General features: G+C 39.1%; 1 protein-coding gene across 1 annotated transcript in view; it reads left to right on the top strand.

The window, feature by feature from the left end:
• The first annotated feature begins 423 nt into the window (after positions 1-423).
• Positions 424-25,659, top strand: part of bcl9 (BCL9 transcription coactivator) — a 139,516-nt gene continuing 114,280 nt past the window's right edge. Inside the window, exon 1 of the mRNA XM_065295406.2 lies at positions 424-690. The gene's annotated coding sequence lies outside the window, so the exon portion shown is untranslated. The remainder of the gene's footprint in view (positions 691-25,659) is intronic.

The raw sequence follows: 25,659 nt of genomic DNA, 5'->3' as shown, positions 1-25,659 counted from the left end.
GGAGAAAGAGCACAAGGGGATCGTTTTTGTATCTGGAAGCCCCCAACCGTGTTGGGGAGAACCACAGTAGCTTTTTCATACGTGTTGTAGACGTAAACCTCACTAACTTCTTGCTAATCTGTAACTTGTAACTCGCAACCCCTGTAACCCTTCCATAGAGAATGCAAAAGTGAGATGGGCTGTTAAATAAAGTTAACCCACGAGTGCATGCGTGCGCTCGGGGAAAGGGGGATGGCTGCCTTGTTTGTAGCTTGTCAGCAATTGCCTGAGACAAGCTTCCCCTGCATGTGTGAAAGCTGCTCGGCTTGAATGCCCGGACCGTACCAAGTGCCTTCCAAACCGGAGGGGGGACGGAGGCGAGAAAAGCGATCAGACCGGAGACAATGGGCCCCTGAAGTGTTCCCCCCAAGTTGCTTTGATGTTGTCCTAGTGTCTAGATGCTGAAGGGGACCGGTTACTGCGGGGAAGAGCAGCCCTTTGTGTGGATGTGTGTGCACTTTTTGGGCCAGCACGGACAAAAGGGAGGGTACAAAAGCCTGGAGAGAAATAAGAGTGGAAACAAATGATGAAAACCCAGATGATCCCGAACGGGTTTTTGTGCGGCCGCTGCGCGTGAGAGAAAGCGAGAAAAGGAAAAAGGAGACTCGTATACGGGAGCTTCTTGAGTGAGTGAGAAAAAAGGGAGGGGGGGTGAGTATACAGTATCTTTCTCTTCAGCACCACGTTACTCTGTTTGCCTTACCGTACCGTGTTACTATCACCTACTCTTTTGTTTGTGAGAGCTGGGGGCGAATTTGGTCGATCGCTGGCTGCAAACTGTGTGCTGCTGTTATTATGGTTATTTCTGGATGGTGTGTACGTGAGGGTTGCTTAAAAGCGCTCGCGCACCAGCTGTGGGTCTGTTACTTAGTCCTTGAAAACCGTGTCCGTGTGTCTAAGGGAGATGAGATGGATATGGTAAGAGCAGGGGGGTGTGAGGGGAGTCGATGGTTAGGAATGTGTCATTGGATAGTGTAGAAATGACTTCTCTAAAAGTGATCTCCTCTTCCTTTCTTCCCCTATCCTTTTCATCCAATTTTCTCGTTCCATTCCTTTCCTCGCTGTTACTTTTCCTCTGCTTTCTTGATTCCTCACTGTGCACAATGGCTGCAAAGCAACAAGAGTTTTTTGGTGGCTATTTGTCAAAACTGTCACTCTCAGCAGTGAGTGGAGCGTGCAATTGTTCGAGCGGTACGTGTGTGTGTTTTTTGGGGGGCGGATCTGTCCTGCCTGCGGGGATTTCTCAGTCTGTGCCCACCACGATGGCAGCAGACTGCTTTTACACTACCAGCTGTTCCGAAAACCTGCAGTGATTTTCTCCTTTCGGTCTTTCTCACACCAAAGGTTATCCAATCATGTGTACAAACCAGTCACTGACTGACACTGAGTTGAAATTCGGGGAGATTGGACGGAGCAATTTTTTTAACAAGGAGGGCGATTGTTTGGTGTGCCTTGAATCTTAATATGATTGAATAATATACGATGGAAAAGAGATATGATTATTAATTTCCACGATACAGTTTTCATTCATTGAAAGATATGAACTGTGCTTTAATGGTGGGAAGTTTTAAAAAGCCTATTTTTTTAACACAGCTCTTATTATTTAATGGCAGTAATTGATAATGGTATGGATGATTAATGAACGTGTTTAAATTCGCTTTATAAAACAATTTCCTGAGTTTGAATTATGATTGGATGACCTATGAAATCCTTGTAAAATGCAAATACTGTCAGAATTCTTTGTACAAAACTGTACCTTTTCTGTCGCTGGTGTGGTACCCTAAAGTTCAGTTTTGTACCTTTACATGTATATTAAAAATACAATGTTTCTGGGTACATTACTCTATCTAAAAGGATCTGTTGTGAATCTTTTAGGGCTGTCAAAAGATTAATTGCGATTAATCGCATACAAAATAAAAGTTTTTTTTGCATAATTTATCCGTGTGCACTGTGTGTAATTATTATATATAAAATAAATAAAAAAAAATATATATATACACACACATAGAAAAATGTTTAATTAACATGTATATTTATATTATATATATTTTTATTTTATATTATAAATAAAAATATACCTAAATAACTTTTTTCTATGTGTGTATTTATATATTTTATATATAATCAATATATTATAAACATAAATAAAAAATATACCTAAATAGCATTTTTTTTATGTGTGTATATAATATACACACAGCAAACACACACATATATTATGCAAACACAAACATTTATTTTGTAAGTGATTAATCACGATTCATCTTTTGATAGCCCTATTCCTTTAAAAGTACAGTTAACTATTTGGTACCCTTTAAATTAATTGGTACAAAATTGTTCCTTAAGGTACATAATAGGCAGTGGTTCTCAAATTGGGGGCCGCAAGATTGTGCCAGGGGGGCTCCAAGGTTTATGAAATTGTATAAAATACATTTATTTATCATAAATTCTCTGTAATTAAAACTCAGACAAATAAGGCTACTAACCAACAGCACTACACAGGATAACTTAACATTTTACAGTGTTTTATGTCATAAAGTTTCTTTGGGGGGGACCCTTACATAAGGGGAAGGGCATGCTGAGAACCACTGCCTTAGGGTATAATATTGCACCCCAAAAAGTACAACATAAAGGTACAAATATGATAGTGTATAAAAATGACTTTCTGACAGTGTATTTACATTTTTGTGTTAAAGTTGAAAGCCTTGAATCTTAATATGATTGAATAATATGCGATGGAAAAGAGAAATGATTATTAATTTCCACTATACAGTTTTCATTCGTTGAAAGATATGAACTGTGCTTTAATGGTGGGAAGTTTTAAAAAGCCTATTTTTTTAACACAGCTCTTATTATTTAATGGCAGTAATTGATGATGGTATTGATGATTAATGAACGTGTTTAAATTCGCTTTATAAAACAATTTCCTGAGTTTGAATTATGATTGGATGACCTATCAAATCCTTGTAAAATGCAAATACTGTCAGAATTTTTTTGTACAAAACTGTACCTTTTCTGTCGCTGGTGTGGTACCCTAAAGTTCAGTTTGTATATTAAACATACAATGTTTCTGGGTACATTACTCTATCTAAAAGGATCTGTTGTGAATCTTTTAGGGCTGTCAAAAGATTAATTGCGATTAATCGCATACAAAATAAAAGTTTTTTTGCATAATTTATCCGTGTGCACTGTGTGTAATTATTATATATATAAAATATATATATATATATACACACACGTAGAAAAAAGATATTTAGGTATACTCTTATTTATAATATAAAAAAATATATATATATATATATATATATATATATATATATATATATATATATATATATATATATATATATATATATATATATATATATATATATATATATATATATATATATATATATATATAAATAAATAATTAAAAAAATATATATAATAATAATATATATATGTTAATGTTTGCATTAAAGAAACATTAACATGTATATTTATATATATTTTATATATATTTTTATTTTATATTATAAATAAAAATATACCTAAATAATTTTTTTTCTATGTGTGCATTTATATATTTTATATATAATCAATATATTATAAACATAAATAAAAAACATACCTAAATAGCATTTTTCTATGTGTGTATATAATATACACACAGCAAACACACACATATATTACGCAAACACAAACATTTATTTTGTATGTGATTAATCGCGATTAATGTTTTAATACGACTATTCCTTTAAAAGTACAGTTTAATTAAATTAACTGGTACAAAATTGTTCCTTTAGGTACATAATAGGTCCTTAGAGCAGTGGTTCTCAAATTGGGGGCCGCAAGATTGTGCCAGGGGGGCTCCAAGGTTTATGAAATTGTATAAAATACATTTATTTATCATAAATTCTCTGTAATTAAAACTCAGACAAATAAGGCTACTAACCAACAGCAGTACACAGGATAACTTAAAATTTTACAGTGTTTTATGTCATAAAGTTTCTTTGGGGGGGACCCTTCCATAAGGGGAGGGGCATGCAGAGAACCACTGACTTAGGGTATAATATTGCACCCCAAAAAATACAACATAAAGGTACAAATATGATAGTGTATAAAAATGACTTTCTGACAGTGTATATACATTTTTGTGTTAAAGTTTAAAATCAATACACTACAGAGTGTGTTACAGGGATGTGACCATGGTTAATAGGGTTTGAAGTGATTGTACAATCCTAAAATCCTTAATTCACCTTAATGAATGGTCTCTCATGGCTGATTACTTTAGCTGGGTGTCCCTTCAATTTGTACAAAATCCCATTTCTCTGTCTCATGCATAAATAAATGATGTAATAAATGATGTAATAAACTGTATTGTGCAAACCTATGTACAGCAAACAAACACACATCAATTCATTTCAATTTCGAACCCATCACAATGCAATACCAACTGAACTACAGAACGATTGCCCATAGCTAGTTTTCACAAAACATCCTGTACTTTCATTTGTTTGTTTGTTTGTTTTGTTTGACGTCATATGGAAGTAGCAAAAGAGTTCATGAGAAAGATCAGGGCCAGATCTCCTTCACACCTCACGGTATGATGAAATAAAAGGGAGGTGTGTATTGACCTAAGGTCCATTAAGTTGTGTGTACCTTAACAATCAAATCCCTTTATACTCAATGGGAACAAAGCTCATATCATTTAGTGTCCAGTAATTGGTGATAGTATGGTTGTCGATGATTCAATGATATATTTGCATAATTGATTATTAAAACATGTCTTGAATTATGTAAAATGCTATATAAAACACACCTGTGCGCCTGTACAATGAATATTGATGTGCTGAGGTGTGTACACCTAAGGTTCATTAAGTTATTTATTGACTATTTGTTGCTAAAGAAGATGTGTATCTTAACCATCACATACCTCTAAACTCAATAGGAATAAGGCCTCTATCATTTTGTGTCAGTAATTGATGACATTATTAAAGGAAAACACCACCGTTTTTCAATATTTTTTATGTTCTTACTTCAACTTAGACAAATTAATACATCTCTATCTTTTTTCAATGCGTGCACTTAATTTTTGTACAGTGCTTCGTGAATGTGTTAGCATTTAGCCTAGCCCCATTCATTCCTATGGCTCCAAACAAAAGTTTAATTTTGTGCCACCATACTTACTTGTGTAACTACTCTTTAAAAAGGGAAAACATGGAAGTGTTTGGTGGCTTCTAAATTCATCCCTGTTTGGAGCCATAGCAATGAATGGGGCTAGGCTAAATGGTAACACATTCAAAACATGCTGTACAAAGATTAACTGTGCATTCACACCAGCCGCGGAAGAGGCGGCAAGCGCGGATGATTTACATGTTAAGTCAATGCAAACACGCGATTAGGCATCCTGCGGCGTGGTACACGCGGTAGCCGCGGCGCGGATGGTGCGGAACGCGCGGAAGCCGCGGGGCGTTCTACGCGTTCCGCTCGAATTGAGCGTTGCCGCGGGAAACGCGCGAGTTCAAAAATCTGAACTTTGGCGGAATTCCGCGCCGCGTTAACCAATCAGGAGCTGGCTGTAGTAGTGACGTGATTACAGGAAGCGAGCAGAGTGGTGTAGTCTCCGCGGAGTCGCAGAAGCCCCTCCCATGACGCGGATTTCCGCATGAATTTCTCGAATGACTAGAATTTCACGCGCGGATTAAGCGAGTAAACTCAAAATGTTCAAGCGGCAAACTGGACGCGGTTCACGCGTTTTTGCCGCCTCTTCCGCGGCTGGTGTGAACCCACAGTAAGTGCATGCATTGAAAAAAGACAGGTATGTATTAATTTGTCTAAGTTGAGGACCATGGTAAAATATTGAAAAATGGTGGTGTTTTCCTTTAACAATGTCATTCAAGCCCCAAACCTCACCCTCGATGCTGCAGTCCATTTACAGTTCACACTTGATACACTCTCAAAAAGTACAAGAATGTACACATGTTGTCACTGGGGTGGTACCTTTTCAAAAACCTAAAATTTGGATATTGGTTTATCAAATGTACACATTGGTACCTTAGGTACATACCCGTACCTCAGAGGTACAGTATATGGTACATATTAGGACCTTTTTGAAAGGTAACGTCTCAGTGACCACTTTTTACATTAAGTTTAAACCTGGGACCATACATAGCTCTGTTGTATGATTCTCAGAGGATTACGTATAAAAGCAATGCTAGCAGGTGCTGCGCAGGTGCACAATTATCAACAGATCATTTTACACACCTGTATTTGCAAACGCTCAACGGAATCTAAATGTTTTAGATCTAAAATGAAGTAACTTTCTCTTATGTGTACCCTGTTCAGTCTCTCAAAGTCCTAAGATCCATCTACATACATTAGCAATAAATACCAAGAGAGTGCCGATGAGAAAGAGACAAGGGAACGAGATCGGAAGGGCTCGGGCTGAAAAATGGAGAGAATAAGAGGCCTCGGAGATCGACTGTCGAAGGAGGAGAAGAAGGAATGGAGGAGGGGTGGGGATTTGATCAGTGGGTTGGAGGGATGTGGCTCCAGAGAGAGGCACCAAAGGAAATAAATGGATTTATTTTTCATAGTTGTCAAATATCCAATGCATAAATTATGGCTGCGTTAATATCTCACGGCAAACATAAAACGCATTTAGTCAGATGACAGTTTAGTTAATTCTGAGATACGAGTCTGTGGTCATAATTGTTTCATTATTTCATTGGGGATGAGACGCATTATGGTCAGCGGGGATGTTTTGCGAGCCATAAAGGAGAAAGAGAGCTAAAAGAAATCTCTCTCTTCTTTTGAATGCCCTCGCCTTCCGATGTATTCTCAGCACTAATATCTTTTTGAATAGGTGGAAATGTGTGCGCCAGCCTCGTGCGCCTAGCCGCCGAGATGATTGCAAATTCATTTAGAGGTGCCTATCACACAAAGATGCAGGGATGGTGGGGGTGGGGTGGGGGAGAAATGATGCCTTGGGTTTTTTAAAGCGCATTTGTATTCATGTCATGAAGGAGAAGAGCGAACAGAAAAGGAGAAGGCGGCTACCTTAGCGTGACAGACATTAGGAGGAGGCTAGCCAGATAAGCATGACACGCGCTAGTAGAATGCCAAATGTCTGGTTCGGGTTGAGTGCTGATGTCACAACGGATGGCTCGCTGATGTAAAGTCTGGCAAATCTAGTCAGAACATTGTGTCAGAACTCTGACGTAAATAATTCAAGCGCAGCGGGACGTTGTTGCTGACTAGCAACGGCATCCGCGCTTTGTTATTCCACTGAATAAGAGACTTGTCGTAAAATAGTTTGCTTGTTAAATACGCATAAAAAAAGAAGAGTAGCATCATTGGCTGAAGGGTAGTAGTTTCATATGTTGATGTTGTCGTAGAAATGAATTGTGGAGGTTTTTACGTGCGTTTGAGCTCAGGATGAGAAATGGCAATGGAGATGTCATTTACGGTGGTTTGGGAGCCTTGGTCACAACATCCTCATACTTCTAACCAATATTCTGCCTCTCTCACAGCACGTACAGCACCCCCCCAACCTCCAGCGTCCTGTAAATCACAGCTTTTGCTACGCTCCACTAGTGACACAGGACATGCTCATACACTCCAACAACCGATTACATCAGGAAATCACACACACATACAGTCACGCTTCTTCACAGTGAGACTGAACTACTGAATCAGAGAGAAAAGAGCATCAAATCACTGCCACCCATCTCTCTCATTTTCTCTGTCTGTCTCCTCACATCTTTTTCCTCCCACTCTTTTTCTTGGTCTCCCTTTCTACTATGCTTGTTTCGCTCTTTTTCACCATGTCTCACTCTTTTTCGCCTTTTTTAATTTCATCACTGTCTCACTCTCACTCCTTCATGCTCTTTTATTTCCTTCCTGTCTCACTCTACTTCCTCCTCTTTTTATTCTTCTGTCTAACTCTCATTGTCCTTTCCTGCATGTCTCACCTTCAATTCTCCTTTGTTTCCTTCCTGTCATTCTGTCATTGTCACTCCCTGCCTGTCTCACTCCCCTATATTTTCTTTTCTTTCCTTCATGTATGACTCTCATTGTCCCCCCTGCCTGTCTCACTCCCCTTCATCTTTTATTTCCCCGTCTCACTCCCATTGTCTCTATCTGCCTGTCTCACTCTACTTCCTCCTCTTTCACTTCCTCTCACTCTCATTGTCCCTCTATGCCTGTCTTACTCTTCTTCATCTTTTATTTCCTCCCTGTCTCACTCTACTTCCTACTCTTTTATTGCCTCTGTCTAACTCTCGTTGTCCTTTCCTGCCTGTCTCATTGCCAAAATCCTCCTTAATTTCCTACCTGTCTCACAATCACTGTCCCTTCCTGCATGTTTCACCTTCATTATCCTTTATTTTCTTCCTGTCATTGTCACTCCCTGCATGTCTCACTCCCCAATATTTTCTTTTCTTTTCTTCCTGTATGACTCTCATTGTCCCCCCTGCCTGTCTCACTCCCCTTAATCTTTTATTTCCTCCCTGTCTCACTCCAAATTGTCCCTATCTGCTTGTCTCACTCTACTTCCTCCTCTTTTTATTCTTCTGTCTAACTCTCATTGTCCTTTCCTGCATGTCTCACCTTTAATTCTCCTTTGTTTCCTTCCTGTCATTCTGTCATTGTCCCCCTGCCTGTCTCACTCCCCTTCATCTTTTATTTCCTCTGTCTCACTCCCATTGTCTCTATCTGCCTGTCTCACGCTACTTCCTCCTCTTTCACTTCCTCCCTGTCTCACTCTACTTCCTCCTCTTTCACTTCCTCTCACTCTCATTGTCCCTCTATGTCTGTCTTATTCTTCTTCATCTTTTATTTCCTCCCTGTCTCACTCTACTTCCTACTCTTTTATTGCCTCTGTCTAACTCTCGTTGTCCTTTCCTGCCTGTCTCATTGCCAAAATCCTCCTTAATTTCCTACCTGTCTCACAATCACTGTCCCTTCCTGCATGTTTCACCTTCATTATCCTTTATTTTCTTCCTGTCATTGTCACTCCCTGCATGTCTCACTCCCCTATATTTTCTTTTCTTTTCTTCCTGTATGACTCTCATTGTCCCCCCTGCCTGTCTCACTCCCCTTAATCTTTTATTTCCTCCCTGTCTCACTCCAAATTGTCCCTATCTGCTTGTCTCACTCTACTTCCTCCTCTTTTTATTTTTCTGTCTAACTCTCATTGTCCTTTCCTGCATGTCTCACCTTCAATTCTCCTTTGTTTCCTTCCTGTCATTCTGTCATTGTCCCCCTGCCTGTCTCACTCCCCTTCATCTTTTATTTCCTCCGTCTCACTCCCATTGTCTCTATCTGCCTGTCTCACGCTACTTCCTCCTCTTTCACTTCCTCCCTGTCTCACTCTACTTCCTCCTCTTTCACTTGCTCCCTGTCTCACTCTACTTCATCTTTTATTTCCTCCCTGTCTCACTCTCCTTCCTCCTCTTTTATTGCCTCTGTCTAACTCTCATTGTCCTTTCCTGCCTGTCTCATTGCCATAATCCTCCTTAATTTCCTACCTGTCTCACTCTCACTGTCCCTATCTGCCTGTCTCACTCTACTTCCTCCTCTTTTTATTACTCTGTCTAACTTTCATTGCCCTTTCCTGCCTGTCTCACTCCCCTATGTTTTATTTTCTTTCCTTCCTGTATGACTCTCATTGTCCCCCTGCCTGTCTCACTCCCCTTCATTTTTTATTTCCTCCCTGTGTCACTCACATTGCCATCTGTGCCTGTCTCACTCCCCTTAATCTTTTATTTCCTCCCTGTCTCACTCCCATTGTCCCTATCTGCCTGTCTCACTCTATTTCCTCCCCTTTTTATTCTTCTGTCTCACTCTACTTCCTCCTCTTTCACTTCTTCCCTGTCTCACTCTCATTGTCCCTCTCTGCCTGTCTCACTCTCCTTCATCTTTTATTTCCTCCCTGTCTTACTCTCCTTCCTCCTCTCTCATTTTCCTTTCCTGCCTGTCTCATTGCCCTAATCCTCTTTTATTTTCTACCCCCCTGCCTGTCTCACTCCCCTTCATCTTTTATTTCCTCCGTCTCACTCCCATTGTCTCTATCTGCCTGTCTCACTATACTTCCTCCTCTTTCACTTCCTCCCTGTCTCACTCTACTTCCTCCTCTTTCACTTCTTCCCTGTCTCACTCTCATTGTCCCTCTCTGCCTGTCTCACTCTCCTTCATCTTTTATTTCCTCCCTGTCTCACTCTCCTTCCTCCTCTTTTATTGCCTTTGTCTAACTCTCATTGTCCTTTCCTGCCTGTCTCACTCCCCTATATTTTCTTTTCTTTCCTTCATGTATGACTCTCATTGTCCCCCCTGCCTGTCTCACTCCCCTTCATCTTTTATTTCCTCCATCTCACTCCCATTGTCTCTATCTGCCTGTCTCACTCTACTTCCTCCTCTTTCACTTTCTCCCTGTCTCACTCTCATTGCCCCCCTCTGTCTGTCTCACTCTCCTTCATCTTTTATTTCCTCCCTGTCTCACTCTACTTCCTACTCTTTTATTGCCTCTGTCTAACTCTCGTTGTCCTTTCCTGCCTGTCTTATTGCCATAATCCTCCTTAATTTCCTACCTGTCTCACTCTCACTGTCCCTATCTGCCTGTCTCACTCTACTTCCTCCTCTTTATATTACTCTGTCTAACTTTCATTGCCCTTTCCTGCCTGTCTCACTCCCCTATGTTTTATTTTCTTTCCTTCCTGTATGACTCTCATTGTCCCCCTGCCTGTCTCACTCCCCTTCATTTTTTATTTCCTCCCTGTGTCACTCCCATTGCCATCTGTGCCTGTCTCACTCCCCTTAATCTTTTATTTCCTCCCTGTCTCACTCCCATTGTCCCTATCTGCCTGTCTCACTCTACTTCCTCCCCTTTTTATTCTTCTGTCTAACTCTCATTGTCCTTTCCTGCCTGTCTCATTGCCCTAATCCTCCTTTATTTCCTACCCCCCTGCCTGTCTCACTCCCCTTCATCTTTTATTTCCTCCGTCTCACTCCCATTGTCTCTATCTGCCTGTCTCTCTCTACTTCCTCCTCTTTTACTTCCTCCCTGTCTCACTCTACTTCCTCCTCTTTTACCTCCTCCCTGTCTCACTCGCATTGTCCCTCTCTGCCTGTCTTAGGCTTTGTCCACACGAAGCCGGTGCATTCCCTATCCAATAGGACCCGGTTTCAAAACATAGCGGTCCCAATCTCCCAAAACGCCGGATCCGTGTGGACAAAACGCCAATACGATAAAAAATGTATATGTATACAGTGATACGCGTCTCCGTGTGGACAGCCCCTTACACTCCCTCATCTTTTAATTCCTCCCTGTTCCACTCTCCTTCCTCCTCTTTTATTGCCTCTGTCTAACTCTCATTGTCCTTTCCTGCCTGTCTCATTGCCATAATCCTCCTTAATTTCCTACTTGTCTCACTCTCACTGTACCTTCCTGTATGTCTAACCTTCATTCTCACTTATCTCCTTCCTGTCATTCTGTCATTGTCACTACCCGCCTGTCTCACTCTCTTATATTTTCTTTCCTCCCTGTCTTACTCCCATTGCCCCATGCCTGTCTCACTCCCCTTCACTTTTATTTCCTCCCGGTCTCACTCTCATTGTCCCCCGTGCCTGTCTCATTCCCCTTCAACTTTTATTTCCTTCCTGTCTCACTCTCATTGTCCCCCTGCCTGTCTTCCCATCCTACTCTCATTTTCCTCCCCATCAGTCTCTGCCTGTCTTACTTTTCGTCTCTTATATTTTCTTTGTCTCACTGTCATTTACTATTTCTGTTTTCCTCACTGTCTCATTTCCCCTTATGTCTGTCTGTCTCTCTCACCTTATCACCATTTTACCTCCCTGTCTCTCTTACTCTCTTTTGCCCCGTCTTACTGTCTTTGCCGCCCACACTGGGCTCATCATTGATGCGTTTAGCAGCACCGCTGAGCAAGAGACGCAGGCCATCGATTGGCTGCGTAATCGACATGGATTTTTGCCTAAAGTGGTGAAAAATATGCCATGGCTATAGCCAAGCAATTTCTCCAGGCTTTTGCAGCCAGGAAGGAAAAAGACCCCAGCAGCTCTATAATTGATATGGAGATCAATTTTCTAGCTCTAGACTGTACAGCTTTTCACTGACCGACCCAGTCAACCATGCATCTTCTGTCATGATGGGATGCAGATGAAATGGTGGGAAGAGGATGTGCAGATGAAGTGTGTGTGTATGCTTACGACATTGTGGGTGATCGCTATAAGATGTAGGACCAAAAAAAATAAAAAAAATAATAGAGAGCAGGGACATGTTTATTATATAGGAGTTTTTGTAACAGGTCCATAACTATACCTAGCATTCACTCACCTCTAAGTAAAAACTATTGGGCGAGTATTACGTCATCTATTTAATATTCATAAGTCAAAAAAAGGTTAGGTGGGGTTGTATAAACACCATTCTTATGCTGCGTTCAGTTCAGCGGCGGTAGAGGCGTCAAGCGCCAGCGATTTCAATGTTAAGTCAATGTGAAGACATGTTGACGCCCGTCTGGAGGTCTCGCGGCATAAATGAGGCATTTAGTCCGGCGCGGTAGTTGCGATTCCGCCTCTGGTTCGCGCGAATTGATGTTGCTGCGTCAAACGAGCGAGTTGAAAATTTTTAACTTTGGCAGGAAACGTGCCGCCTTAACCAATAAGGAGCTTGCTCTAGTAGTGACGTGATTACAGAAAGCGAGCGGAGTCGCAGAAGCCACTCCTATGATGCAAATTTCTGCGTGAAAGTCTCGATGACTGGAATTTCATGCGCGGCTTTCATGCGCGAATGAAGCGAGTAAACTCAAAATGTTCAAGCGGCAAACTAGACATGGTAGACGCAATATTGACGCCTCAAACATGGCTGGTGTGAACCCACGGTTATGCGGGGGTCTCACCAGATGCGGTAGAGGCGGCAAGCATGAGTGATTTACATGTTAAGTCCATCCAAAGACGCGATAAGGCATCCTGCGGCGCGGTACGCGCAGATGGCACGTTTCACGCGAATTGAGCGTTGCTGCGAGAAACGCGGGAGTTGAAAAATCTGAAATTCTGTGGATTTTCACGCCACGTTAACCAATCAGGACCTTGCTGTAGTAGTGACTTGACTACAGGAAGCGAGCAGAGTCTCAGTGGAGTCGCAGAAGCCCCTCCCATGACCCAAATTCCGCGTGAATGTCTTGAATTACTAGAATTTCACGTGCGGCTTTAATGAAGCAAGTAAACTCAAATGTTCAAGCGTCCAACTATGTGCGAATAGCACATTTTTGCCGCCTCTACCGCGGCTGGTGTGAATGCACCATTAGAGAGGTGGTGGTGGTGGTGAAAGTAAAATCACTAATCATGCTCGCTGAAAGCTGCCTTGCATAGTTTTTGCCCTTGATTCACTAAAATTATGCAAATTAGGTAAGGATGTAAACATGTCCATAAAATAGCTTTGAATTCCTAACTTGCATGTCAGTATTTTGTAAGCGCAAGGTTGTGGAGGATGAAACAGTTATCTTGCAAACTGTACTCGGTTTTACAGTATCACTTCACCGCTATCATCCAATCACCTGAATCAGATCTTTCAATTGCCAAAAGCATTTTTTATCATTTGATGAACTACTGCTGTGATTGACAGAGCTTATTTAATTCACCCTCTATTTATTTGGGTGGTAATAGTTGTGCCAAGTAATTGTATAGTTATGCTATTTTATCACAATGTCTCCTTGGAAATCTAACCCACAGCCTTTGTGTGAACCCAATTCTATACCAGTTGAGCTACAGGTAGATCTGTAAATAGCGCTTTGTAAACACAATGATTAATTTTACGACGTAAAGTGGCTGTTTATACTGGATTGTGGTTTGGTTAGCGGATAAGACACACATATTTGCACTGATATCCTTTCCTCTCCTTAATTCATGCTCTCTGTGCGTATCCCTAATAACTCCACCATCTGTCTCAGAGACTGTAGAAGTCATTCAGGTCCAGTTTCAGGAGAAACAAGCCTTGTCCTGACTGTCTGCCTCTTGCCCATTAAAACCAGAGGTCCTCTGCTACAAGCGAGACATGCTGCATTGGCTGCCATATTGGCTCGAGTCACTGCCAATCCACCTGGAGCCATTTTGGCTCTGGCTACTGTAGTTAGACTACAATATTCAGACACAGGCAATCAAATACAGAGTTTTTGGATATTACTACTCAGTGCTTTACGGCGATTGGTTGAGGGCTCCCTCAAGGGCCAGTGACATCAGGTGATTGGAAGTGGAGAGCCATTTGGGCTTCCATCTCGATGGCTATACCTGCAACCATCTTGGAAGCTGTTTTGGAAAGAATAGCAATTCATTCGGCTGTCTGTGTCGAACAGCGCAAAACTAACAGTGCAGTTTGGATGGTTTACCCTTTAGACCCCTAGTGTGTGTGTGTGTGTGTGTGTGTGTGTGTGTGTGTGTGTGTGTGTGTGTGTGTGTGTGTGTGTGTGTGTGTGTGTGTGTGTATCACTGTCTTCTGCCAATTCAGCTGAACAGACTAATTTTAAATGGAATGAGAAACAAGGACCCAGTGTTTCCTAGAAGGAAAAAGAAAACTAAAAAGAAATTGTTTAGTGGAGAGAGAGAGAGAGAGAGAGAGACAGAGAGAGAGAGAGAGAGAGAGAGAGGGAGAGAGAGAGAGAGAGATCACTTATCTACTAAGCTGATCACCTGCCTGGACTGAGAAGAGTGTTGTTGCCATGGTGTCGCTGGTTGTGCGTTTTTCTGTGAACGGTGTGTAATCATCAGTGATTTGGCAACACCTCCACCTTCCCAACCTGCCACTCTCCACACTTCCATCTAAATTTCACATTTCTTTCCTTAAAAGACAACATAAAATCAGAACCGATTTACATTTAATTACATTATCATTAAATGACCCTGGTCTCATTGCACATTTAATCAACTCATAATTTTATGTTATTGTAAAGATATATTATATCAGATTTTTTTGTTGAAAATAAAATATTATTATATTATTTCATAAATAATGTTGACCTTATAGACCATTTGCATGATGTAAACAACACTGGTCCAAAAGCACTTCCTGTTGTTTTTAAGTTTTTTAGTTCACATTTATTTTACATTTTGATTCAGTTCTAAATTTTCTGTTGGTTGTATTTTGTTATTTTCTAATTTATCAACATTTTGTTCAGTTTTAAAAAACTGAAACAGGAAGTGCTTCTGGACCAGTGTTGTTTACGTCTTGAATAATGGTCTATATACTTTTTCCTAAAGAAAATTGGAGTGGTGCTTGTGTGTGGCGATTATAAAAAGGTTAACTAACCTTAGGTTAACTGTTTTTTTTTTCGTTCTACGTTCTATGAAAATCTATGCGGCATGCGCGGTGCAGAAAATGACAGAGGAACGAGTATTCGACTACGTGTGTTGCCAGATCTTGCATGAAAAACAAGAAAATAAACCAAAATAAATTCTAATATTTTACCTCAAAGACCAAACTATTGGGACCGGCAGCTTCCCAATTTAATAGCACTAAAAACTTGATCGCTCCCCAAAGGTATATAAGCCCTAAAAAGATGTGGACCTGGCAACAGTGAAAGACAGCATTCGCAAACGGCTACAACACACAACGGCAAAATGGCGGTTTGATTAAAATTGCAGAACACAATGCTATAATACTATTTTGGTCAAAGCCGTGAATCGTAACCACACGAGACGGCAGAGCGTTGCTATGGTTACCTCTCTGTCAATCATCACATTTACGGGAGTGAGTCTTGTTCCGTATAAACATGGAATTATCCCTGAGGTCCTGAGCACTGCAGAGTTTAGCTTTAACCCTGATCAAACACACCTGAGCAAGCTAAGGTCTTCATGATCACTAGAAAATTACAGGTGGGTAAGTTTGATTAGGGTTGGAGCTAAACTCTGTAGTGCTCCGGCCCTCCATGGTAAGATTTGAGGAACCCTGATTTGGGGGATTCACTGCAAATGCGGTTGTTACTCCCCAAAGTTTGCAGTGTATGAGGCCTTTTGCTACTGTATAGTGAAACCATGGTTAATTCTCATAAGGGTGTGGTTGCAAAGGTGCACTTTTAGCATGTTGCTAGTACCAAGAGTGAAAATAAACATTGTCCGATCTCTTCTTCTTCTTCTTCTAGCTTCTTTTACAGGCTCCTCATCTTCTCAATAGATACTTGATTACAATCAACAGACTTCAGCAGTATCAAACACTTGTCAGTACATAATGCATTAGAGACAGAAGCACACAGACTTGAGAGATGAAAGGGTCCTTACAAACACAGCGTTTGTGTTTTTGTAATAGAACAAGAGTCCTTCTTTAGTCATCATAGAGTCAAGGTTTTAGTTCGAGTGTGGACTTGTGTTGACATATGAAAGTGTTTAGGTCGACAACTTTGAGAGATGATGTTGCTAGTGGAGGTTTGCATCTTTAGCCCAATATTTGAGCCCAACTGTACATTTACATTATAAGCGACTTTGTTGGTGTTTCACTCGTCTCTTTTAATGAGGTTGTTAGGAGGGGTTTCTAAATCTGGATGTCATAAACAAATGAGTGACGTTTACTGCAGTAACTGATGAGAGACGGATGACGTGAACTCCATAAAGCGAATCTTTTTTAACTTTGTCGCGTGACTGGACATGCCCCGTCTGGTCACCAAATTTCTATTGAAATGAATGAGATTGTGTCGCTTTGCTACTGCTAGTCGCTGCTTGTCTGAATGCAGTATTAAGCTTAAATATCTTTTGGAGTCAACATTAAAGGGGCCGTGAATTGGTCGATTTTATTGCTTTATGACGTTGATTGATGTCTACTTATGCATTTCGCGTTGTTTTTACATTCAAAAACATCAAAAGCAATAAGTAATACGCTATTTTGTAACATGGATTAGTGGCTGTCTTGAGGAATGGTTCGTTTGAAGGGGCGGGCCGCATTGAAGACCTGAACGTAAACACCCACTGCTATGATTGGACAGCTTCGTTCCCCATCATTACATGTAGGGAAATGTTTTAAAAACATTAATGTGATAAAAATAGCAGCCGAACACAAATATGTTTGAGACACAAAAGATTCTGGGTGCTAAACATGATACACATAAATGACAATACGTATATTAAAGTAGAAACAAAACTCGACGTGACTAAATTACCGTATACAACACAGTAAGCGTGCATCCGAATCTAAACTGCGGCTAATAAATCCTTATCAATAACTTTGTATATTTCTATTGTGCTTGTGAGGTTGCTTTTACATTCACGTAATGTTAAATACCACAGTCATATGATAAAAAATAAGCTTTGTTGAGTGTTTGACCTTTCAAACGCAACTTGCCTAAATTACCGTATACAACACAGTAAACGGGCATCAGAATCTAAACTGCGGTTGATAAATCCTTCCTTATAACTAACTTTGTATATTTCTACCTTTAAATTACAGTCGTATTGTTAAGTGTTGTACCTTTTATTAATCGTTTAATGTTTTTAGTAAATTAAAACGGTCAACAAACGTATTTAGACACGGATGTTACAACAGGACATAGCAAGCAATCTCTTTTAACAAAGCAATAGTGAAACGCAGTAACTTAAATAAAGTAAAATGTCTTACTGTGAATTATACTGCTGTGTCATTGTTGTCAGATCCAATATAAGTGGTGCTTCTGACTGAGTCTCTCTGCAAATCCAGCATCGACTTCTTTACAAATGAATCCATGTCCACAACGTTAACAAACGCTCCCCACACGAGCTGGAACTTCTTCAAAAGCAAACTTTATCCAAGCATATTGCTAATGTTAAGTTCCAAGCCTCCGAATTGAAGTATTTAGCTTCTGTGTTGTTCCCACGCGGTTCTTTCACAACCGATAATGCGTTTCCATGGTATCATAACAGATCACCGCGTCAAAATAAAAGTCTCTCAGAAAAAATGTATTTAAAAAGTCATTTTGGTTAAATTTGTCAATCTTTAAAGACATGTTTACTTACTGAGACACACGTGTCACGCGAAGCTGTGGGCGGGGCTACAAAAGTAGACTTGTCCTTTTGGTTATGGGGAGGTGTTTCAATTCTACTTTGACGTCATAGATTTCCGAATTTTAGACTGGAGTGTTTAGCTGGCTTGGTGCCAAAGACGGTTATATTTCAGTAGCACGGACGTTTTCAGTTCTGAAACTTGCAGGATGTTCATTTAAGTATGATGAACTCTTATATAACAAATTATCAAGTTAAAATTGAGTTTTTGATTCACCGCTCCTTTAACACTCGAGCGACAAATGCTGGGTTGTTTCAAGCCGTAACTTTATTAAAGATGGACATTTTCTAATTTAATTTAAAGGAGACATATCATGAAAATCTGACCTTTTCATGCTTAAGTGCTATAATTGGGTCCACAGTGCTCCCCATGTGATGTCAGAAGGGGATAATACCACCCCTTAATCTGCACTATCCAACCACGCCACTTCCATTTAGTACAGAGATCAGCTAATTTGCATTTTAAGGACACACCCAGAAACGACACATTTTTGCTAACACCTACAAAGTGGCAATTTAAACATGCTGTAATAAATTATCCATATGGTATTTTGAGCTAAAACTTTATTAAAAATGTATTCTAAAAAGTCCTGTGAAGGGTCCCTTTAAGCCAGCGGTTGGGTTTGTCCATATTTTACCCAACCATCCGTTGAAACAACGTATACTGTAGCTTTACTTAAGTACTTTGTCTTAGGCTTCTTTAAGTAAGGTTTTGTTTTAAGGTAGTCTGTTGGCTTAATAAAAAGTATTTGAGGAAAAACTATGAAAGCTTTTCAGGGCTTTTTGAATCAAGTCTTTGATGCTAAAGACACCTCAGCCTATTGTATATTCAGCTTTCATCTAGTCATGTATAGGATGTAAGCAGTACTTTTAACTTCTGGATGTACAGAAAGTCCAAGTGAACATGACTAACATGTCTGCACGCATTTACACTAATGTCTTCAGTGTCTCTCTGTTTCCACAGTCCTAGAAAACTGCAGTTTTATGTAAATGTTTATTTCAATTTTTACATTGAATAGTTATTTTATTTTTGTTGTGTAATCTTTACACAGTATGTAACAACAACTTTACATGTCAGTGGGCGGACTTGGCCAGAATATGCAGCAAAGTAGAAAAGATATCATGCCAATAGGCAAACGTCTGGCTATGTAATACTATTAGGTCTGTGACTATAAAGAAGTTCTGAGGTGTCTCAACATTGCATCAGCCTTAAACTACCCAAATGGGTCCATCTATAAACAGTGTTATATTTTTTGTTATATGATCTGAATGAATAAGTATTGTGTTCCTGAATTATGATGTTATTGAATCAGCATTATATTTATGAATCAGTGATCTCCCCAAAGAAGAAAATGTTTGAAATTTAGAAATCTCAGTTTGGTCGGTTTATCATGTTTTAGAGATTTGAGTTTCCTAGAACAAAAGCAACGAGTATACAATTTTTTTTTTTTTTTGGTCTTTTAGATTTGTGCCATTGGTCTGCACATACACTGACCAAAATTATAAACGCAACACTTTTGTTTGTGCCCCAATTTTTCATAAGGTGAACTCAAAGATCTAAGGCTTTTCTATTTACACAAAAAGCCTATTTCTCTCAAATATTGTTCACAAATCTGTCTAAATCTGTTTAGTGAGCACTTCTCCTTTGCCAAGATAATCTATCCACCTCACAGGTGTGGCATAACAAGATGGCGATTAGACAGCATGATTATTGCACAGGTGTGCCTTAGGCTCGCCACAATAAAGGCCACTCTGAAAAGTCTAGTGTTTTTAGACCAAAAATATCAAATTTATGTGATTTTGTGCATTAAACAAGCAAAAAAATCTGCCAATGGAGTAAGCAAAATAATCTTGAAATTTTTATTAAACACTAAATTCAGGAAAAATTTGCTTACCCCATTGCAGATTTTTTTGCTTGTTTTATGCTCAAAATCACTTAAATTTGATATTTTTGGTCTAAAAACTAGACTTAATTTATCTTAATTTAATAATTTTTTAGATATTTTTACTGAAAGCAAGACAAAAATAGTAAGAATTTTTTTTCTTGAAAATCTTTTTTTGCAGTGTGCACTGCAAAAATGACTTTCCTACTTTTTCAGTAGAAATATCTAAAAATTCTTTAAATTAAGATGCTTTCTCTTGATGTGCAAAAGGACCTAAGAAAATAAGTCTAGTTTTTAGACCAAACATACAATTTAAGTGAATTTGAAATTTAAGTGACTTTGTGCATAAAACAAGCCAAAAAAAATCTGCCAATGGGTTTGAATTTTTCTTGAATTTAGTGTTTTTTTAGAAAAAGGTTCAAGATTTTTTGCTTAACCCATTGGCAGATTTTTTTTGGCTTGTTTTATGCACAAAATCACTTAAATTTCATATTTTTGGTCTAAAACTAGACTTATTTTCTTGGGTCATTTTGCTCATCAAGAAAAAGCATCTTAATTAAGATACTAAGAATAATAAGAATTTTTTTCTTAAAAATCCTTTTTTTGAAGTGCAAAACAAGCCAAATTATCTGCCAATGGGGTGAGAAAAGTTTGCTTAAATTAAGTTTTTAAGAAAAAACTAATCTTATTTTAAGATTTTTTCTCACCCCATTGGCAGACATTTTTGCTTGTTTTAATCACAAATTCACTTAAATTGTATGTTTGGTCTAAAACTAGACTTATTTTCTTAGGTCATTTTGCACATCAAGAGAAAGCATCTTAATTTAAGAATTTTTAGATATTTCTACTGAAACAAGACAAAAGTAGAAAAAGTAGGAAAGTCATTTTTGCAGTGTATGTCGCACAGGTATTGCTTGATTTTTCAGAACATTTTAACCAAATGCTTTAAAAAAGTGGTGGGGACAAAATCAGCCATTTCAAAAAGTGGTGGGGACATGTCCCAGCGTCCCCAGTGTAAATGACACCTATGACTAAATGTAAATGTAAATGTAAATATGATCACTATAACATTGCAAAAACAACAAATGTAATGTAATGTAAGACTTTTGCATAGTATTGTTTGTTGAGATATTTCAGTGCAAGTTGTTTTTAAATGAAGGCACCTCCAACATGCATTTTAGGCTAGGACTAGGATAAAATCTGTCTGAAAAAAAACCCTTATGTAGCTAAGGCATAATATAAAGCCTTTCCTAGAAACTGTCCCATATATATTTTTTTATCTCAAAATAAACCCGGATGCGTATAACCTGAGATTGGGATAATGACCAGCTGACTGTAATGTATCTCATTTATTACATATCCACTGACCAAATTATTTCCAAAAAAAATTTATGGACGAGGAAAGAAACCACAGTGTGATTCAAGAGACATGAAATTTGTTGCATGAAAAGAGACAATATAGTGAATACATTTTTTTAATAAAAATACGTAACCGAACTGACAGAATGCTACTAAAAATCAAGTATCAAGTAATAAATCTAGCATGACAACAATTGTTTGTGTTGGAGAGTAGAAAGAAACGCTCACTGGTACGCATAGATACTTTATATGAATCCTATTCGCCCCGTGTGTCGGTTGCATTTCTTAAAGCACCATTTTTACTTGCCATGTAGAGCCACCATGCTTCTCCAGTGGTGACAGAAATCCAATTTCAGCATGTCTCCAGGAAAAAATCCCTTCGACTGACGAGAGGTGGTCTCTCGTCTTCCTCTCCCTCCTTCCTCTATTTCTAGGGTTAAGATTTTTCTAGAAAAGTGCAGTTTCTTTCTGTGGCACATCTTATTGTGGTGTGCAGTTCATGAAAGATTTTAATGTATGGTCTTATAAAGAAGATGGCTTGGTTTTGTATATATATATATATATTATATATATATATATTCTTTCTACTCTCCAACACAAAACAAATGTTTTGTCTTATAAACTGTATAATCTGGATATAGGAACAAAATCTCATATTTACACCGCAGGTGTTTTTACGCGTATACAACATATTATTGACAGAAGTGAATTCACACTACTTTCAATGTGAACATATAACTGAAGTGTACTGAGATTTTATAGCTAGTGTAGTCTAATATGTAATTAATTGCTTTGCTGTGATGTTTGCCGCAGCACCGTGTGTGTTTTGCAGAAGCTATGGAGCCTCATATTACCCACAGCAGCATGGAAGTGATACTGCCTGCTATATAATATTATTTATTTATCTATTTCCATAATTATGTCGCTCCGCTGTGGGAGGATACTTCCTGTGGTATTTCAGAGAGCATTGCTATCCCTGTCCTCGTGCATAAAAAAATGCTGCACATTTGATATGCTTTGGACCTTAGAAATTTGATTCTGAGAGAGAGAGAGAGAGAGAGAGAGAGAGAGAAGAGAGAGAGAGAGAGAGAGAGAGAGAGAGAGAGAGAGAGAGAGAGAGAGAGAGAGAGAGAGAGAGAGAGAGAGAGAGAGAGAGAGAGAGAGAGAGAGAGAGAGAGAGAAGAGAGAGAGAGAGAGACTGGGGCTAGTTGTCACACTTTTTTACTGCATTAATTAATTCTTCATTAATTGAATTAGCTTCTTAAAGATCATTTACTCTACTATCATTTCAAACTTGTGAGACTTTCTTTTCTTTCGTAAAAGTGAGTTTTTAAAGAATATCCTGGTCACTACTTATAACTTATTAAAGTGAACAGAGACTGGAGCTCTGGAGCTTCAAAATGAAAATAAGTACCGTAATGAATCATAGAGGTGGTGCGTTATGACTCATGTGTTGTATTCTTTTAAAGTTCCTGTTCTTCCTGTGATTTTAAAGCTTTGATTGTGTTTACAGTGCGCAATATAACGTGTTTCACGTGTAAAAAAATGTATTCTTTTTCACACAATTTACTCTAAAAACGGGCTCATGTCTTCCTTTTTCTGTGAACTCCCTCCGTCAGAAATACGTATGGAGTTCTGATTGTGAAGTTTGTCAAATGTGTTGTGATTTGACAACAGCTTAGCTTAGAAGAGCCGTTTGAGCCAAAGCTGGCGACTGACGTATTCCTGTGGGCGGAGTTTAGTCAAAAACTGTTTTACTGACGTCATTTAAACCGGGAAGTAGAGGGCTGTAGTCCAAACCGGCCCGTTCGCTGTAGGCTTTGAAAGGCGAATTCTGTTAAAGAAAATATATCGCCTGGCAGTGAACTTTGAGCTTTATCATTTTACAGGTATTATTTATGCTATTATAGCAACATTACACAATAACTGAAAAATGAGATCAGGAAATACGTGACCTTTAAAGTGAATCTCCTGAACAATTAGTTTGTATGAGGAACAGACTGAAATATGATGTTCGCCGGATCAATGTCAAATGAATGAGTGGTTTTGCTTGAGTCGAATCCTTTCGATTAATCCAATTGCTAGAAAATTATCTGAATGATGTGTTGAAGAATCGTATTGATATTCATTGGCTTAATGATCCGGTCACATCCCACGGGATGATTATCATTAAATAATGAGTTACAAATTTTGTTCAGCTTCTCACATAATGCCATTGCATACATTCAGGTAACTTGTAATAAAGTGAAATACATTTATAATACTTTTGTGTTTTGTTCATTTGTTGCTTAACATGTCCCCATTTACTTTTAACATATAAAGAATGGAAACAATAATCCGAAATACCCTTTCAAAAAATTCACCTTTTGTGTTGCACAGAAGAAAGTAATACAGATTTGGAATGACATGACAATGTAATATTTTCATTTACGGGTGAACTATCCCTTTAAGTCTGGCGATTTTTGTTATGTGCATGTGTGGTAGAGTTTGAGTAGGGATGCTATTTCTCTCTCTCTCTCTCTCTCTCTCTCTGCGGTTCTCTTATGACAGAGGTGACTCATCAGGGGGCATGATGCTGCTCACATTTACAGACAGAGAGGAAGAAAAAAGAAGGGATGTGGAAGAGAGAAAGAATGCGAGAAAGTGATGAATTCAGAGCAGTCTTGCTTGACTGCTGGCATTTATTGGCCCAGGGAAGCTTCAGGAAAGATGCTAATGGCACCGCTCCTGTGAATGAGAGGCAACGTGTGTGTGAGGCTCATGATTGCATCCCAACCCCCTCAATTTTTTAACACTCCGCCCCTGTAAACACACTTCTGATCAGGGAGCTATGCACAGGGATACTGAAAATAAGCAACTTATTATAACTGGATATAATTTGTGACCCTGCAGTCCAAGCTAAAGTCTCATAATCTAATTTAATCTTGCATTATTTTTATAAAGTATTGTGTTCACATGAGGTAAAGTGTAATCACACTATTTCCAAAATTCCATTATAATCACATTACGTGGGTGTATGTAAACGTGTCCTCAGTTAATATTAAAGTGCACCTATTTCATTGCTAAAAACAACGTTATTTTTAGGGATGCACCGAATCCAGGATTCGGATCCGTCCAAATACTGGGCTTTTTGACAGGGTTCGGACGAATCTTGGATTTTTTTCCACCGAACCCTAGGCTTATGCTGGTCGACGTCACGTGGCCGTTGAATACACACATCGGGTGCTGACATAAGCGTTTTTTTTTTTCGGTGAGCCTTAGGGGCGGTTCACATTTCGTGGACGCACCTGGAAAAACTAGCGCATCGCTTTCATTATGCATAGGCTTATGGTAATTGTCAAAATAGTTTTTCCCACTTGTCATCCTGGCATAATGTTGCCTATCCTTTTTTACAGTTAAAATCAAATAAAATGAAAAATATACTGCTGTGGACGTTGTTTACCGAATTCATTAGGATACGAGTAGGATTCGGTATTCGGTTTCGTCCGAATCTTAAACAGTGGATTCAGTATTCGGCCGAACCCAAAAAATCTGGATTCGGTGCATCCCTAGTTATTTTATGTATTTGGTATAAAACAATGTGTTTGCGTGGTTTATGGTTACATTATTTTGAACTCTCTTCAAAAAAAAAATCGCTGTGTCCCTGATTGGCCAGCTAATCTGTAGGTTGTGATTGGCCTGAATACCTGACATCAGACGGAAATGTGACGCTCCTTACCATGTTTGAAAGATTTGCTCAAAATGCAATGCTAACAGGAGTTAACTTACATGCTAAGAGTCAGAAGTGGGAGGAATTATGATAATGTCGGTCTTGTACACGTCACCAATCCCAGGAAGTAAACTGTTTCCTACAATCCATGTGTTTGTTGTAGTCCAAAAAAAGAGATTTATGTTGGAGATAGGGTGGCCATTCGTGCCAGTTCCGCCGGACACGTCCCGAACATATTTTCGGGTTCGTTCTCCGGAAGTTGCGTTGGTCGACCGCATACGTCATCAAAGTTTAATATTTTGGGTTTAATTTCAGAAAAGCAACCGTTACATTTCAAGGTAAGTATTAAACTACAATGATTGTATGTCTTAAAAGAAATAAATCTTAATTTTCTAATGTATTTTAACTGAAACGTGAGAACCTCGATGACGTATGCGGTCGAGCAATACGACTTCCGGAGAACGAACCCAAAAACATGTTCGGGACGTTTCCGGCGGAACTGGCACGAATGGCCACCCTAGTTGGAGATGATAACTCGCGTCATCGTTTACTTTGGGGTTTGCACCTTTTGCATATTGTTAACATGTACTAAGACACACTTACACAACAAGGGAAATTAAAAATTGTAAATCGAATCATAGGTGCTCTTTAAAG

Source organism: Paramisgurnus dabryanus, chromosome 4 (assembly GCF_030506205.2).
Source record: "Paramisgurnus dabryanus chromosome 4, PD_genome_1.1, whole genome shotgun sequence".
NCBI lineage: Eukaryota > Metazoa > Chordata > Actinopteri > Cypriniformes > Cobitidae > Paramisgurnus > Paramisgurnus dabryanus.
The sequence above is the reverse complement of the archived record's forward strand: the minus strand, read 5'-3'. Positions and strand labels throughout refer to the sequence as shown.